General features: G+C 43.1%; 2 long non-coding RNA genes across 2 annotated transcripts in view; one reads left to right on the forward strand and one right to left on the reverse strand.

Annotated features, from left to right (window-relative positions):
* The window catches only part of LOC138171667 (uncharacterized), a 132,963-nt gene that overhangs the window by 73,945 nt on the left and 41,057 nt on the right, over positions 1-17,961 (reverse strand). The window lies entirely within an intron of this gene.
* On the forward strand, positions 9,654-12,781 carry LOC138171670 (uncharacterized). The gene is made up of 3 exons (XR_011170938.1): positions 9,654-10,572; positions 11,279-11,411; positions 11,932-12,781. It is a non-coding gene; the product is annotated as an uncharacterized lncRNA (long non-coding RNA).

Raw genomic sequence — 17,961 nt, forward strand, 5'->3', positions numbered from 1 at the left:
CCCCCTCCTCCTCCCTCCCTCCCCCTCCTCCTCCTCTTTCTCCTCCTTTTCTTCCTTCTTCCTCCTCTTCTTCCTTCTCCTCTCTCCCTCCCCCCTCCTCCTCCTCCATCCCTCCCCCTCCTCCTCCTTCTCCTCCTCTTCCTCCTCCAAGAAACCAGCCTTCCCTTTTCCAAGAGACAGAACTCAGACACTTTTGATCACAGACAGCCTGGTGTGGGGTTAAGCACTGAATTTAAAATCAGAAGGCTTGGTGTTGAAGCCTGATGCCACCACTTGCTAGCTGTGTGAGGCTGGGCAAGCTCGCAGCCCTCTCTGGGCTTCCTTTTCTTTTCTGTAAAATATCATCTGCTTAGGGAGCAGATGATCCCTAAAGAGCTTTCTGGCTTTGTCTTTTGCAAGAAAGCCCTTTTCCCAGTGATGTGTGTAATGCGTTCTGTGGGTACGAGTAGAGGCGGGCCAGGTGGCGGGGACACTGGGGAAGGTGATGCCTCCCGGAACCCCAGTCGGTGCTGCCCCCGTCTGGCCAAGGAGGAGAGAAGGCGGGTCCCAGCAGGCTGTCTATCATGATTGCTTTCAGCAGCAATAAACCTCACCTCTTAAAACCTCTGCTCGGGTCCCTAATATTTGCCTGGCCATATATCTCCGGTGATATATGGACAGAAATTGCTCATAAGAGACTATAAAACTTCCCAGCCAAGAAAGGGAGAAGGCGAGCCAGGATGGGCACAACCCATGCTTCCAGCACGCTCCAAGCTCTACCACTGGCCTCTACCTCCTCCACTACCATCCCATTCCCTGGGCAGAGGATGGAAATGGGGCTGCTTCTCCCAGCCCCCTAGCCCCCAGCCCAGAGGACAGAAAGCCAGAGGGGAGGAGGGAGGTAAGGGGAAAGGAATAAACATTTACATAGAATCTGCTATGTGCCCGGGGCACTGTAAGAATGCTTTTACAAATATCTCATCTCATCAGCTTTGGAAACTGAGGCAAATAGAGGTTAAGTGACTTGCCCAGGGTCACACAACTAGTCACTGTCTGAAGCAGGATTTAAACTTGGGTCTATCCTGACTCCAGGGCCCAATGTTCTATTCACTGAACTACAGCTACTCCCTAAACAAGGGAGGTAAGAACCAAAGAAATATTTATAAGTTTCAGAAAGGGTATCACTGGGTCCCACCATGGGAAAAGTTTTGGATTTGGAGTCTGATTCTAGGTCCATTGCTGTTTAATTGTTTGACCTTGGGCAAGCTCCTTAACCTTCCTATGACTCAGTTTTTCCATCTGTAAAATGGAGATAAAACCCACCTTAGCTACCTCATTAGATTATGATGCCCAATTTGAAAAAAAAAAAGTAGGTGAAAAGCATGACGTGTTATAGAAGATACTCTATTTAGCTATAGGTGTGCACAGAGTATGGGTCTGATACTTTCTGCACACCTATAATAGTTATCCTCCATTAAAATCCTGCTCTGAGGCCTTATCCTGGCTCGGTGTTTAACCCTGCAAGCTACACGAACCAAATTCAAGCTCTGACAGGTCCCACGAAGCTGGAAGGGCCAGGTTCAAGTACAGACCTGGTGAAGAGCTTTATCTCATCTTTACCAGCCTAGCGAAGTTCAGAGACTTATCAAGGGATGTTTCTTTTTTTGGGGGCGGGGGTTGGAGAAGGAAGGTAAAAGGGGAAGGTAAAAACTGGTCATCAAGGCCACAGAAGTGTTGTGATCTCTGGTAGCAGGGGGTGACCTGCCCACACTTAATGAAATCACAAATCCTTAACATATTAAAGTCAACGTTAGAATCTTCTTCCTGGGTAGTACAGTGAAAGAAACCATGGTCTTCATGAAGTACAGTTGGAGGGATGAAGGCTAGACAACAGAAAGGATTTCTAGAAATACATAGTTGAGAAGAGACCAGTAAGAGGTGGCTGAAAGAGGGTGTGGCAACATTGGTCCACAAGGTTTAAAACTGGGGAGAACCTATGTGAGTTAAACCTTTCATTACATATAAGGAACCCCTTCATACATAGGTAAGGAAATGAAGACTTTAAAGGGCAGCCTAGTGGATAGAACCCTGGCCCTGGAGTGAGGAGGATCTGAGTTCCAGTCCCACCTCAGACAGTTACTAGCTGTGTGACCCTGGGCAAGTCACTTAACCCTGACTGCCTCAAAAAGAAAGGACTTTAAGTCTCTTGAACTTGACTAAGAGGCCAGGTCAGAGTTAGAACCCTGGGCTTTTGTCTTCAAGTGCCTATTGTATTGTACCACTTAATACTCCTATGTCTACAAGCAAGGCTGGGACTTAGAAAAGCTCTATATCTTCCAGTCTAAGGGGTTTCTGATCTGCTCCAGAAGCCCTGTGCTTTTCCCTGAGCCCGAAGGCTTCAGATTCCACCAGTCTTCTTAATTGGTCACTAATCATACCCTAGTCCCTACAACCTTCAAAGCTCCATTTCACCTCTGAGAAACAACTTCCACCCTGGAAAGCAGCCAGGAGGCATTATGGGAAGCCAAGACATGCCCCCTTCTTGCTTCAGGGCACGGGATGTTACATTCTCACCATCCTGGCCTCCTTCTCCACCTCTTCCTCCTCCTCTTCTTCCTTCTCTTCCCCCCCTCCTCTTCCTTCCTCCCCCCTCCTCCTCTTCTTCCTTCTCCTCCTCCTCCTTCTCCCCCCCTCTTTTTCCTTCCTCTTCCTCCTCCACCTTCTCCTGTACTAATGAAATCTCAAATCCTTAATGTATTAAAATCAGCATTAGAATCTTCTTCCGGGGTAGTACAGTGGGAAAACAGTGATCTTCATGAAGTGCAACCCCCCTACATAGAGTGGGGATGGGTGGGGAGCCAGGGACTGGAGGAGAGTCACATGTACAGAAGTAGGATGAGGGGGAATCTCACTGCCCTTTCCCCTCAGGGTCCCCCCTTCTCTTCCCCTTCTCTCTCCAGTCCCCCCCAAACCCCCGCCCCCCCCCCCAGGGTTCTCCAATCCTTGTCCTTCTCTGCCTAATATTCTCCAGCTCCTTCCCTTCTCCCTCATGGTTCCCTGACCCCCTGCCCTTCCCCGCAAATGTACCCTAGCCTCTGTTCCTCTTCCCACAGTGTCCCTCCATCCTTGCTCTCTCCCTCAAGGAAAGTCTCTTCCCTTCTTTGCCTGGTATCCTCTAGCACGAGATGCTCTCCCCACAATGTCCTCTGGCTTCTGCCACTCTGCCCACAATGCCCTCCAGCCCCTGGTGTCCCCTCTCTCCTATATCCCCCCAGTCCCTGTCCCTTCCTCCAGTGTTCTCCAGCCTCTCCCCTTCTCTACCCCAGTGTTCCCTCATGCTTTGCCCCTCCCCAAATGTTTTCCAACCCTGCTCCTTCCTCTCTACTGGTCCCAGCCTCAGCCCCTCTCCCCTATGTCCTCTAGCCCTGTCCCATTTTGGGTCATGGTCCCCAACCTCTGTCCATCTCCCTGAAGTGTCCTCCAGTTCCCTGCCATATGACCAAAGTTCTCCATCCCTGTCCCTCTCTCCCTTAGCATCCTGGTGTCTCTTCTCCTCCCAGAGTCCCTTTAGCCCAGTGCCTTTCCAGTGCTGCCCCCCTCCTTCTAATGTCCCTTCAGTCCCTGCCCTTCTCCCACCAGTGGCCTCCAGCCCCTTCCCATCTCCCTCATGTTCCCTCCCCACTCAGTGTTTCCCCTTTCAGTCACAGACCCCCCAGGCTGCCCCATGTCTCCCCCTCAGCAGCTCCCACCAACCCTACAAGTTTCCAATCCAACCTTCTTCCAATAATAATGATAAAGCAGGAAGCCCGGCCCTAGGACAGTGCAGATTTTTCTTCTTGACGCGGAGTTTCCGATTAAAGGCAAAGGGACATAAATCCTCCCTCATAATTGCTGCACTCCAGCTCTGAGCCCCGGCGTGTCCTCATTCCACATCCCTCCCCACGCCCCCCCCCTCCGATCCTGCCCACCCCTGGATGGGGTGGGCCAAACCCTAGGTATTGACCCAAGTGGCCATGGCACTGGATAAACCCACAGTGAGGCTCTGTGGGCTGCTGTTGCTAGCCTCAGTCTCACATAAGCTACTGAGGACCTCCGAGCACTCAGGTAACTCCCAACACATAGCAGACTTTTCCAAGCTGCTTCCTCTTATATAAAATGCTGGGGGTTGGGTTAGATGATCTCTAAGGACCCTTTGGCTCTTAATCCTGTCATTTTATGACCTCTTTTTACACCCATCATTTCATTTTATTCCCATAGTGACCTTATGAATTAAGTAAGACCAGAGCAGAGCCAAAGGTTAGGTGTAGTCAAAGGAAGGTGATTTAGGGTGCCGCCTGCAGTGGGATGCAAGCAGGGGCCCTTAAAAAAATATTATTAGTCTTTATATATGCTCATCTATTTGAAGTGGAAGCTGGGAGATTCCATTCTGGGAAGCCAGGATCCAGTCCCTCAAAGCCACGGAAATTGCAGAGTGCAAGAGGGGCCTGTAAGGGTGTGCCTCTTTCAGACACAAGATTAGTCTATTTGAATATGAAAGGGGCAGGAAGGGTTGGCTGAGTCAATTCTCTAGCCCGTGGACCCATACAGCCTACCTAAGTGAGAATTTAAAAGCAAAATAATAGAGTTTCCAAATCAGGGCTGAATTCAGTCCACTGGAGAATAGAGATAGGGAGTTCTGCAGAAAGAATTCACTTTTTACCTCTGTTTTTTTGCATCTTGCCATTCATCCCTTAGCCAAAGCCCAAGACAGAGTACAGCCCTGGAGTCAAGTCAGTGAGAAGAGTGGAGAGTTCTGGGACATGCTGCTAGGATGCTACCTTGGAGATGGGAGGCCCAGAGCTGAGACCCTTGCTGGTCTTAGGGTGTGGGCCCCAATGATTGCCAGAAGGGCATAGCAGAGCATTAGGCCAGGATAGCAGCTGACCCCAAAGCTGGAGCCAGTGGAGGTTATAAGGCTCAGTTTCAGAAGTCAGACCCGCAAGTAGATAAGACAGAGAGATATTGTGCATGCAGGTGGTGTCAATCGCCTGGGATTTGTTCCCTCTCTGTTTCTGTACTCTATGTGTGTACCCACTCTTTCTAATGATGCCGTATTTGTGGGAGAGTGTGCCCCAGGTTTATGATGAAGATGGTTTGTTGTTACCACTCTGACTAGGCTGGTTACATAAATGCCTTTTTTTCCCCTTTTTTGAGTTAATGTACTCCTTGGCTGACTACTGAAAAGAAAACACATTAATGGGGCTCATGGGCTATAATTCTAGAAGTATGGACACAGAATACCTTGAGTATGAAATAGTTGTATCCTGAGGGACCTAACTTGTGAGTTTGAATAGGGAAGGGGGTAACACAGAGAATATGGCATATTTTTTAAAATAAAATTTTATTAATAGCTTTTGTTTTAACATCACTTACATATCCCAATGTATATTTCTCTTCCCCTTCCCAAAGAGCCATCCTTTACAACAAAGAATAAAAAGAGGGAAAAAAATAGTTCAGCAAAACTAACCAACATAAGGAAAAAGTCTGCTATAAGCAGTGTTCCACGCCTATAGTTTTCTACTTCTTCAAAAAGGCCTAGGAAGTGTCTTCTTATCTCTGTTCTTTTGGGACAGACTTCTGTCATTATTTCAAAGCTTTCCATTTTTTATTGTCTTGTCATTCTTCTTTTCCTTTACATTGTTGTATTCATTGCATATTATTTTCTGGTTCTGCTTGCTTCACTTTGCATCAGTTCATACAAGTCTTCCCAGGTTTCTCTGAAATTGTCCCTTTCCTTATCTCTTATGGTACAATAATATTCCATTCCATTCATATAGCACAATTTATTTAGACATTCTCCAATTGATATGTATCAATCCCTTTGTTTATACTTCTTTGATATAACAAAAACAGTTGCTACAAATATTTTTGTACATATAATGATAATCAAAAACATACCAACTGGAATTTATAAAACACTTTCAGGTTTACAAAGTACTTTACAAATATTATCTCATTCAGTCTTCAAAATAATTCTGGGAGGTAGATGCTATTATGATCATCATTTTACAGAAGAGGAAACTGAGGCAGAGAAATTAAGTGATTTGCTCAAGGTTTCACAGTAAATTAGTGTCACAGTTGGTAAGTGTCTGAGTCAGGACATTCCGAACTACATTTTTCCTGATTCCCAGTGCCTTGATCTATCCACTGTGATCTATACCACCTAGTTACCCTATGGACCCTTTTCCTCTTTCTTTGATTTCTTTGGTGTATAAGCCTAATAAAATAAGCTTAATTTCTTCAGAGTATAAACTGGGTGAAAGGATATACATAGTTTAGTGACTTTGGGGACTTAGTTCCATTTTCAAAACACAGTTTCTTAATCTCTAAAGTTAGGGACTGGATCTTTGGTTTCATTAATATAGGGAACTTCCAGGTGAGGAAACTCCTTCTCCCCAGGTAGGTTATCTGCATTTTCTCTATATCTTTGTCTTACACAAATCTACACTAAAATCATGACAAAGCTTGTCCTCAAAAAAGAGATAAGAAAATTCACTTTCCTATCTTCTTGCAAATATGATATGCTATATTTGCTATAGATACGGGATTTAGTGTATAGTGTCAAACTCAGGTGATGTGTCATATTACAAAAATGCTTTTTTAAGAATTCTATTTTCTTTTTTGTTACAAGGATGGATGGCTTTTTGGATAATGTGATGGGAACTATGATATAAACTAAAAAATATTTTGAGGGCAGTGACATCACTATTCTGGATGTATTTCTTTGCCCTCCCTCCACCTTCCTGCAATCCTCTGGACCTTCAACATGCAAGCTTCTTCCCCCTGCTCCCTACCTGCAACACGCAGGTCTTAGAGACACATAAAGCATCAGCCGCTTAAGTGACCTGTCCAGTGTCTTGAATCCAGTTCCTGTGCTCTGGGCTGACTCTGCTTTGCTCTTTTTACTACATCATTGGATTGTGGGTTCTCCAGGCCCTGGAGGTGCTATCTGACCAAAACCTACTTTGCTTACCTCTCTCACAGTTCTCTCAATCGTGGAGGTTCTCCTGAGGTCTGATCCTGCTATGGCAGTACCTTCTTTTTCCACCCATTGCCAGAGGACCTCATGTAAAACTTTGTTCTGCCTCTTTCTAAAGTACTTATGAGTTCAATCTGGAATTATGCCCAAAGGGCTATAAATAATTTCATATCCTTTGACCCAACAATACCACTCCTGGGATTGTATGCCAAAGAGATCATAGAAGTGGGAGGAAGACCCATATGTACAAAAATGTTTATAGCAGCTCTTTTTGTGGTGACAAAGAATTGGAAATTAAGGGGTTGCCCATCAATTGGGGAATGGCTGAACAAGTTGTGGTATATGCATGTTATGGAATACTATTGTGCTATAAGAAACAAGCAGCAGGTGGTCTTCATATTTACCTCGAGAGGCTTATACAAACTGATGCTGAGTGAGAAGAGTAGAACCAGGAGAAATTTGTACATAATTATAGACACAACGTATGTGTGATGACCAACTTTGATAGACTGGACTCTTCTCAGCAATGCAGTGATATAATCAATCCCAAAAGATTCATGATGGAGAGAAATGTGTGCATCCAGAGAAAGACTTAGAAAGAACTGGGTCTATATCCAGATGGAAGCAAAATACCTGATCTTTTTCCTTTTCTTGTTTGGTTTTACATCCTCTTTACCATTTTTCATTCCATCTGATACAATCTGTCTTTATAACCTGACTAATGTATAATGTGAAAGTATTTACAGATCACATACTTGAATATATGCTGCCATGGTGGGGAGGGGAGAGAGGGGGACAAAATGTGAAAATCAAGGAATTGTGGAAATGAATCTTGTAAACTAAAAGTAAACAAACAAATTAATTTTAAAAAAATAAAGTACTTATGAGTTAACATTGTATGTTAAAGTCACATATACACACATCATGTTGTGTACTACAATTGTAACCCCTGTCCCAAAGCCTGTGTTATAGAACTTTCTCCCTATTGGTAGCAATGAATGCCCTGCCCTGTGTGAGTGATGGGGCAGAGTTAGTGAAAGGCCAGAGAGATGCAGCCTTCTCAGGTCCTCCTTTGAAGGGGACTCTTCAAGCAAGAGTCTGCAAGTCAGCTTCCAGCTTTGAAAGAAAAGGTGGACAAGGCAAACTCCACTTTAGGTTGCTAAAGGAAAACTCGGGGAAGATACGAGAAGAGCAGGCAGTCTCCATCAAATCCCTATTCCCAGAATGCTACTCTAGAGACTTTGAGGAACGTCCCCTTGAGGGAGATCCAGGACCATCTCTCTTGGCTAGGATGAGCTGAACTGCTCCCAAAGGAGAACTCCTTCCCTCTGCATTGTTTACCACATATCCTTCTTTGTATATTTTCTCTGATTTCTGTTTTGCTCTGATTTGGATAAATGAGTTTTCTTTGCTATTTGCTATGTGTGTTCATTGTGGAATTGGTATTTGGGAAGGGGAGGGGAGGGGTCAAGTCTTGGATATAGAGTTTAGGGTCCCCCTTCCCCCTAGAAATGAAAAAGCTGCCCAAAGTTAGCTTGGACCTGATTTGTATCCCCTAGACTAGTAAGAGTTAAGGGAGCAGACAGTAGCCTTTGGTCTCAACCTTCTGCTTCCCTTCCTGGAAGGAATGAAAGTCTCCTTTGGAGAAAGGTGGGAGGAGAAGAGGTGAGAGATATCTATTCTGCCTCCCTTCAAGTCACACAAAGACAACCCCCTTGTCACACATGGGCCTCACCACTACTGCTACTCTCCTTGCAACACAATCATCTACATCTAATTGAGTCTATAAGAGTATGGAATGTGTCTCACTTGTACCTTCCATCTCATCATCATCAAGCACTTTGCATAATGCTCTAAGGGCTCTGCAAACAGTAGACACTTAATCAGAACTATAACCAGGGCAGCACTGCTGGGGTTTTATTCTGGGCCAGAACATTTTTGAGGATACTTTCTAGAAATACAATGCAAGGAAATCAAAGACAGAAAGAAAGGTCCCATGAACACAAAGTAGTCAGAGCAACACTTTTTTTGTAGTAGCAAAGAACTGGGAACAAAGAGGATGTCCATCAATTGAGAAATGGCTAAATGAACTGTGGTCCATGAATGTAACAGAATGTTACTCTGCCATAATCAATGCTAGATGTTTTTCTAGTTCAGATGTAATACTCATCTGGACTGGATGTCATTTGTTGGACTGATGCTCAAATCAGGATTTTCTGGGATGGGTGAGCTTTAGAATCCCTGGGGGAGAAAGCTGAGACCAAAGAGAACAGCCAAGCCCTAGACCCTTTGACCCCATTCTTAGTATTCTCTTCCCATCACCCCCCTATGCTAACAATCTTGTTTGTTAGGACATTGGGTCAAGTGAATTGAGGGTGAAGGAGCCTAGCTCTTGAGGGAGGTCACAGATGTGATGTTGCATTGCAGAGGAAAGACAGCAGTGGTGGGAGCCAAGGGGACCAGAGCTCCAAAGGGACCAGAGTTGAGGCAGCTAGAAACCTTAAGGATGCTTTGGCATCGTTTTGTGTCCACGATACTTATGCCCACAATCATGTCTTGAGCCTGTCTCTCAACCTCCTCCCTATCTTGCCCTCCAAAGACATGATACACACATTGCTTCTGACAGACTTGAGTTGTGTCTCTGAGGTGGAGGCCATGTACCCTGAGATCTTCAAATCTGATATGAGGCTCAGAGAACCAGAAACAGAAGCAGTAATGACAGCAAAAGACTACGAAGCAAACAGGGTCATCATTTCAGAAGGAAGGCGGGTTAATCACAGAAGCCTGCATGGAGGAGGGGAGTGAAGGATAAGGTTGTTGAGGGATGAGGAGAGAAGTTTAGGAAAGGGCCAGAACTGGGAGAAAGTGAAGTGTGGTAAGAGGTGAAGGCTTCTAAACTGGGGAGAAAATTAACTAGAGGTGATTATAAGAGGCAGTTATTGCCAGAGGATCCTTGAAGGCCAGTCTGGAGGGCTAGCAGTAGGAGCTATAGAGTGTTAGACACAGAAGCAGGAGGTATGGGTTCATCTACTTGCTTTACCACTAGGTATGGAACCTAGGGTCTTCCTTAAAAAGAGACTCCATTCCATTGCCTTATATGTAAAATGGGGAAGACCAAAATCGTGATAACTAATAAGTTACAAGGGTGCTGTAGGGAAAGTGCTTTGCAGACCGCCATGACCTCTTGGGTCTTTTGTCACTTTACTATCTCATTTCAAAAAGAAACCCATTCATTTCTGTCTTTAGGACAAAAGACCAGGATTCATGGGTGCTCCTGTCTTGATCCTTTTAAGCATCCAAACCCTGTCTCAACTTCCCTTCAAGCTCCTACCCCAAGCCATCTCTCCAAAGGTGTTCCTCTCTTCCTGGGCCTTCTTGCCACTAACTTGGCTCCAGAGATGAGAGCAGCATGGGGGATTAAGGTTAGTCATCTTGGAAAGCTCAACAGGAAGGCAAGCAAGAATCTGGAACAGGTCCCTGAAGGAAGCTGGACATTTTGGTGAATGACTTCAATCCTACGGTGAATTCTCCAGTGTCTGGTGAAGGCTGGTCCTGGCTGGGAGGCAGGAGAATGGGTGAGACTCTCTGTAGGCCCTAGAACTCCCTCTCCATGGCGCTCACTTAGAGAAGTAACATTTATCAGCACAAGGGTGGGGAGGGGGGCAAGGAAGAAAGGGGGAAAAAAAATAGCCACAGCCCATTAACCTACTTTTGCAACTTCATTAAAATGCGCTCCTTGACTCATAGCTATAAATTGTCTTCTGAGAATGGGACCATATCCTTTGGCTGGTTCACAAGCATTGGAGCTGTTCCCAAAGGACCTTGAGGATAGTCAGAGCTATGGAGGAGGGAGGGAATATCAAGGCAGAACCCAATTGACCCTGCTTTGTTAAATTAGGATAGTTCATCAGTTACACAGCAAGGGATGGGAGGTCACTGGGGAAGAGAGGCAGGGGCTGGAGGGATATTTGGACGATAGGGACAAAGACTGTGGGAACATTCAGTGACAGGGACAGGGACGGAGGAGATAACAAAAGAGGAGAGAATGGAGGGCTGAGGGAGGATACTGGGAGGGAGAAAGAGGGTCTAGGAGGGTACCAAGATAGAAGGTCAAGCAAGGGATAGAGGGAATTCTGTGCAAAAAGATGTGACTCCTACCCTATTTAAGAAATTTTAGGAACTCCCTATTACCCATAAGGTTCTTCCTTTGAGAGTTCTCACTGTCTACATTGTCTTAAAAAATAAAAAACAGCCTACAGTGTTGACTTTCTGTCTCAACAGAGTGGATCACTGGCCTTTGTGGACACCTCACTACCACTCAGCGAGTTCATTGGCTTCTCCATGATTTCTCAGACTCATTGCTCCTCTTCACCAATCCATGGACCTCTCCTTCTTCCTGGAAGATTTCAGAGATGTGAGAAAGCTCTCCACAAGAGTCATTCTGTCAGAAATGAGTTGGTGGGGGCGGCCAGGTAGCACAGCGAGTAAGAGCACCGGCTCCAGTGTTGAGAAGACCTGGAGATCAAATCCCGGGCTCAGACACTCAGCACCCACCCAGAAACACCTGGCCGTGTAACCTTGAGCAAGTTACTTAACCCCGATTGCTTTAAAAAAAAAAAAAAAGGAAATGAGTTGGTGGTGGTCAGACAGAGCTCCCCACACCTGAAGGCTGGACTTGAATAAAAGCAATAGCTCATGTTTCTGGAGTGCTTTAAGGTTTGAAAGGCACTTCACAAATATTATCTCATTTTATTGAAGACAGGCACTATTATTATTACTCCCATTTTAGAGATGAGGAAACTTAAGTTAATTGAGTTAAATGACTCACCTTGGGTTACACAGTTAGTAAAGCCAGATTCAAACTCTGGGCTTCCTGACTCTAGGGTCAGTTCACTAATTTCTGTCTCCTTCCTTTTTTGTCTTTGTATTTCTAGCTCCTAGTATGGCTCCTTGCCCACTGCCTTGCTTAATAAATGACTGTTGAATTAAACTGCACCTAAGAGCTGCAAGAAAAAGCTGCAAGACTCCTGTAAGGGGAGAGGAAGACACTTGCCTAAGGTCACACAATAAATGTCAGTCAGAGCCTCCAGTCTTAATTGGATCAAGGCATGGATGGCCTGCTTGTCAGTATTTTGGTTTTTAAGTTCCCTTTTCAATTATGAGCTTAATCATTGACAAATGCAAACTTTCTGACATTCAAGAACAGAAAAAAAAAAGAAGATTGCATATGAAACCACAAACTTCTGTTACACTTTTTCTTTTTTTAAAGTGCCTATTAAATTTAACCCAATAGCAATAAAACCATCATGTTTGTATCTCCCCCTTGAACTGTTTGTTTCCTTCTGTGTGTTTTTTAGTGCTTTATAAATGTTATTTTTGTATTTCGGTCACTTCCCAAGTACTCACCCCCTTCCAAAGAAATCCTCCCTTGGAACAATATAAATATATTCAGTCGTGCTCATCAAATCTCTGAGAGATAGCTAATATATTGAATGGCAGCCCAGATTCAAAAATATCTCCATAGGTTAAAACAATGGGCCAAACCACAAATGGCATTTAATACAGATAAACACAAAATTCCCTACTTTGGATCCAGAATCAACTCCACAAATAGCACCTGGGGGAGGTATGGTTAGACAACAACTACAATGATGGGGTTTGGTAAGCAAATATGGCAGCCAACAAAGCTAATGTCATCCTTTGGCATCGAGAGGCAGGGGGTTCAGAATAAAAGAAGCATAAAACAAAAGTAAATAAACAAATTAATTTTAAAAAATAAAAAAATCAGGGACAGCTATGTTGTACAGTGAGCCTGAAGTCAAGAGGACCTGAGTTCAAATGTGACCTCAGACACTTGACACACTTACTAGCCATGTGACCTTGGGCAAGTAACTTAACCCCAATTGCCCTCCAAAAAGCAAAAAAAAAAAATTTTTTTAATTAAAAATTTAAAAAAAATTTAAAAAGTATAAAAGAAGCAATGGTTCCACCATATTTTGCTTTGGTCAGGCCACATCTAGAGTTCTTTGTTCAGTTCTGGGGATGATACTTTATAAAAGACACTGAGAAGGTAGAAGATGCCCAGCACATAGTAACCAGGATGGCAAGCTGGTCAGAAAACATGCCATACAAATAAGGATTGGCTGAAAGAACTGGGAATATTGAGCCTGGAAAAGAGAAAATAGCATCATAGGGTCATAGAATCATAGATTTAGATGTGGAAGAGCTATCAGAAGTGAACCAGTCCAACCCCCTATTTTATAAATGAGGAAGATGACACCTGGGGACATGAAGTGATTTGCCCAAGGTCACAGAGCTAGTCATTTGGACCATATGGAACTGAAACTCAAAGCCTATGATTTCCAGTTCCAGACTTTGGCAGAGGCATGACAGTTGTCTATGGATATGATGAGATTTCCTGTAGAGTGGGGATTACAATTGTTCTGATTTGCCCCAAGGGACAGAATTAAGATAAATGGATAGAAATGACAAAAGAATGGATTAAGATTATGTAAGAAAAAGTTTCCTCAGAATAGAATGGGCCACCTCTAGAAGTAATAGGTACCCCACTCTGGAGGAATCTTTCAGCAGAAGGTGGTTTGGGAACTTGCTGGGTTCCTTGGATCCCAACTAAAACATGCCCAGCAGTTAAGCAACCTAGAGGGCCATAGAGGGCCCTTCTAGCTCTTAGAATCTCTGGCTCTGTAACTCTGCCCCCTTCTGGCCTTTTGTTTATCCCATTTTCTCATGTGAATCAGTTTGTACTTGTTAGTAGGTAAATTTATAGAAGGTTGAATTCAACTTCAGCCTTGATGGCCACTTCCTTCGGGCCCACAGGCAATTCACTTCTCTCTTTGTATCTTCTTCAGTTTCCTTATTTGTCAAATGAGAGGGTTTGACTACTAGGGACAAAATATTGTAGAGATTGTCCAACAAGGTTCCTGTATTAGATGTTTTTGGTTAGCTGTTTTCTTTGTTAAAATCAGGCTCAATTTGGTGGTGGAGGGTAGAGAAAGAAGAGTATTTCTAGAAATGACTTTTATAAAAAGACAAATTACTAATAAAACTTTTTTTTATCAATAGAGTTGAACTGAATGATCTCACTTTTAAATTTTATATACAATCAATCCTCTTTTTCTGTTATATTTTTATGGAAATGTCCATTCTATCCAGTATTTGTTAAATTTAGAATTTTAAAAATCAAAATAATCTTTCAAATCTCTTTCTATGGTTCTATTTTTTAAAATATAATTTAAGGTTTCAGTTAACAAACATTTACTTTCTCTCCCACCACTCCTCAATTGCAACCAAAAAAGAGAAAAAACAAAAACAAACAAAAAAACAAAACCATTGGAACAAACACACACACATAGGCAAACAAAATAAATGCCTACGTTGTCCTTGACCAAAATGCTGCTTCTATTTCCAGAAAAGGCTCAGCAAGAAGAAATTATGAGAGAAATGGAGATTAGACATTAAGAACATCCAAAGAAAAGGATTTGTTTCGACTGTATTAACAATTAAAGCATCACTGTAGCAGAGACCTCTCAGCACAGGAAAGGCTGGGTGCTGGGAGCAGGAAGATGAAGAAAAGGGAATCTTGCTCCGTTAGGCAGGGCTTGATTTAAGTGCCCTCAGTCATCCCTGCTTCCCCTCAGAGTTGCAGCCCAAGAACACAAAAACATACAAGAGACATTTTCTTTCATGTGTACTTAAAGATAATATCTAGCCTGGGATATTTGCAAGCTGTTGGGACTCATTTTAGTAAGCAAAGCTCTCTCTTGTTTTCCCCAAATGGACTCCCAGGGTTAAAGTTCACATGTGAAGTGTGTGTATGTGTGTGTGTGTGTGTGTGTGTTTTGCTGGGTTAAAAAACAGTGCGGGGGAGTTATTTGTTGTTTAACATAGAGTTTACCATAGAGCTTGGCACACAGAAGGTGCTTAATAAATGCTCCTTTACTTGACTTGATTGACTTATCTTTTTAAGATCCAGGTCAAAATCTGGGTGAGAGGAAATTGGAGTGGGGAAGAAAACTGAAGCTAGAGACCAAAAAATCAAGGTTCTCATCCTAGTCAAGTGCTGTGTGATTGTGCTTAAGACACAGCCTCTCTGGGCCTTCAACGGCAGGCAAGCAGAGATTAGCACCAAGAATAAAGATGAAAATTTATTACAGAACTCATGACCAAATAAGAGATAGAGAGCATTAGAGGATATAAGATGGATAATTGTGATTACATTAAATTAAAAAGGTTTTGCACAAACTTAACCAATACAGCTAAGATTAGAAGGAAAGCAGGAAACTGGGGTGAGGATGGGAATTTCTATGGCAAGTTTCTCTGAAAAAGGCCTTATTTCTCAAATATAAAGAGAAATGAGTCAAATTTATAAGAACATGAATCAATCCTCAATTGATAAATGGCCAAAGGATATAAACAGGCAGTTTTTAGAAGAAGAAATCAAAGATATCTCTAGTCACATGAAAAAATGCTCTAAATCACTATTGATTAGATAAATTCAAATTAAAACCCTGTGGTACCAGCTCATACATACCAGATTGGCTAAAATGACAGAAAAAAATGACAAATGTTGGAGGGGATATAGAAAAATTGGGACACTCATGCACTCTTGGAGGACTTGTAAACTGATTCAATCATTCTGGGGAGCAATTTGGAACTGTGCTCAAAGAACTATAAACTGTGTATACCCCCTAGCAATATCACTGCTAGGTCTGTACAGCAAAGAGATCAAAGGAAAAGGACTTATATGTACAAAAATATTTATAGCAGTTCTTTTTGTGGTGACAAAGAAATGGAAATTGAAGGGATGTCCATCAATTGGGGAATGGCTGAGGAAGTTATGGTATATGATTATGATAAAATACTTTTGCGCTATAAGAAATGATAAGGATGATTTCAGAAAAACCTGGAAAGACTTTTATTGAACTGATGCAAAGTGAAGTGAGCAGAGCCAGGACAGCATTGTACATGCTAACAGCAATATTGTAATGATGATCAACTCTGAAAAATTTAGCTGTGTTCAGAAATACAAAGATCTAATACTGTTTGGAAGGACTTATAATGAAAAAATACTACCCACCTTGAGAAAAAGAACTGATAGAGTCTAAATTCAGATCAAAACATAGTTTTAAAACTTGCTTTAGGGGCAGTGAGGTGGTGCAGTGAATAGAGCACTGGCCCTGAAGTCAGGAGGACCTGAGTTCAAATCCAGCCTCAGACACTTAACATACTTACTAGCCGTGTGACTTTGGGCAAGTCACTTAATCCCAACTGCCCTCCAAACAAAAAAAAAATTTGCTTTATTTTACTTTTCTGGGGGGCAGAGGATCTGTGTTCTCTTTTGCAACATGGCTAATATGTTTTGTATGACTGCACATGTATAGTCTATATCAAAGAGCTTGCCTTATCAAGGAGGGGAGAGGGAAGGGAGGAAGGGAATTTGGAACTCAAAAATTATAAAAAATGTCAAAAATTTGTTTTTCCATATAATTTAGAAAAAAAACCCTTTTTTTTAAAAAGACTAATTACTTTGCTCTAATCTCCAAGAAACTTCAAATGATGATTAATAATGCTTGCTGCTGTTCAGTTTAAAAATAAAAACAAATTTCACAATGACCTTGGCCTCTCTCCAGTCACTGTCAGTCAGACCACATTAGGCCAGGAGAAAGAGAACCACTTCTGGTACCACAAGACCTGCTTCTCTAGTTCTGGGTGACCTTGGGAAAGTCACTTACCCCTCTCTGGGTCATAGTTTCCTCATACATTAGATGGAAATGTTGGATTGGGTGATCCCTAACATCCCTTACAGCTCTAATTTCTATAATTCTATTCATTTTATTATTATTATTACTTTTTTGGAGGGGGGAAGGCAGGGCAATTCGGGTTAAGTGACTTGCCCAAGGTCACGTAGAGGCCAGATTTGAACTCAGATTCTCCTGACTCCAGGGCCAGTGTTCTATTCACTGTGCCACCTAGTCACCCAATTCTATTCATTTTAAAACAACAGTCAGTCCTTTTCCTTTATTCCTCTTTCCCTGTAAAGGAAACCTCCTTCTTTACTCTGTCCTCATCTTCCCCATACTTCCCCCAATACCTTAACATGAGAAAAACAAACTCTCAGAGAGATAGAGCTCCAGCTATCCAGGGGCTAAGTCACTGACCTTTAATTTCCATCCAAAGCTGTACTCTGGTCTCCTCTTCCTGGGCTTTCCCACAGATAACCCTCCCACCCCCCTTTCCTGTGGAATCATGGCTTAAGAGACCAGTTGGTGAGAATTTTCAAACACAATAAACATCTCTGGCTCTGCTCAGAGACAAGACATGTACAATTCCAGAATGGTCAAGGCTCAACACAGCAAGTTTTTTCCTTAAGTGCCCAAGTCTTTTTTTCTGGGCCCTGGGAGCCTGTACTTTGTTCTGAAGAGGAGAGGACAGCAGAGATCTGGCCATGAGTCACCTTCAATTTATTATCAGAGGCTGATGGGGGAGAGGGGAGGGAAGGAAAAGCAAGTAAGTGATGTGGAACAAAGAGTTTTCTTTATCTATCTCCTACTGTCTAAAAGTCCTCTAAGGAAGCTGTTTGGTCTTCCCAGCCAATGGGAAGGTTCTCTTCTCCAGTGTGGAAAAGGCATCAGAGTGATCTTTTTAGAGATACCTTCTCAAGACAGAGAGGGCCACAACTATGGGAATCAATCACTTAACAAGCATTGACTAAGCACCTACTATGTGCCAGTCTGCAAGGAGCCTGTCGGCCTCCTTGCCCCACAAAACAAAGACAGGCACTAGACTGGAAGCTTCCCTGACTTTAAGAAGTTTACATTCTATGAGGAGAGATGCACGTACATGAGTATGCACAAGGTGATGGGGGCCCAGGAACTGGGAATTGACTCGTACAAAAGTTGGCACCTCAGGAAAGTCTTAAAACAGTCTAGAGACTTGATGGGGCA

The sequence above is a fragment of the Petaurus breviceps genome, unplaced genomic scaffold, assembly GCF_028583685.1.
Source record: "Petaurus breviceps papuanus isolate PSGF00001 unplaced genomic scaffold, PetGlider_PUasm1.0 454, whole genome shotgun sequence".
In the NCBI taxonomy this organism is placed as follows: domain Eukaryota; kingdom Metazoa; phylum Chordata; class Mammalia; order Diprotodontia; family Petauridae; genus Petaurus; species Petaurus breviceps.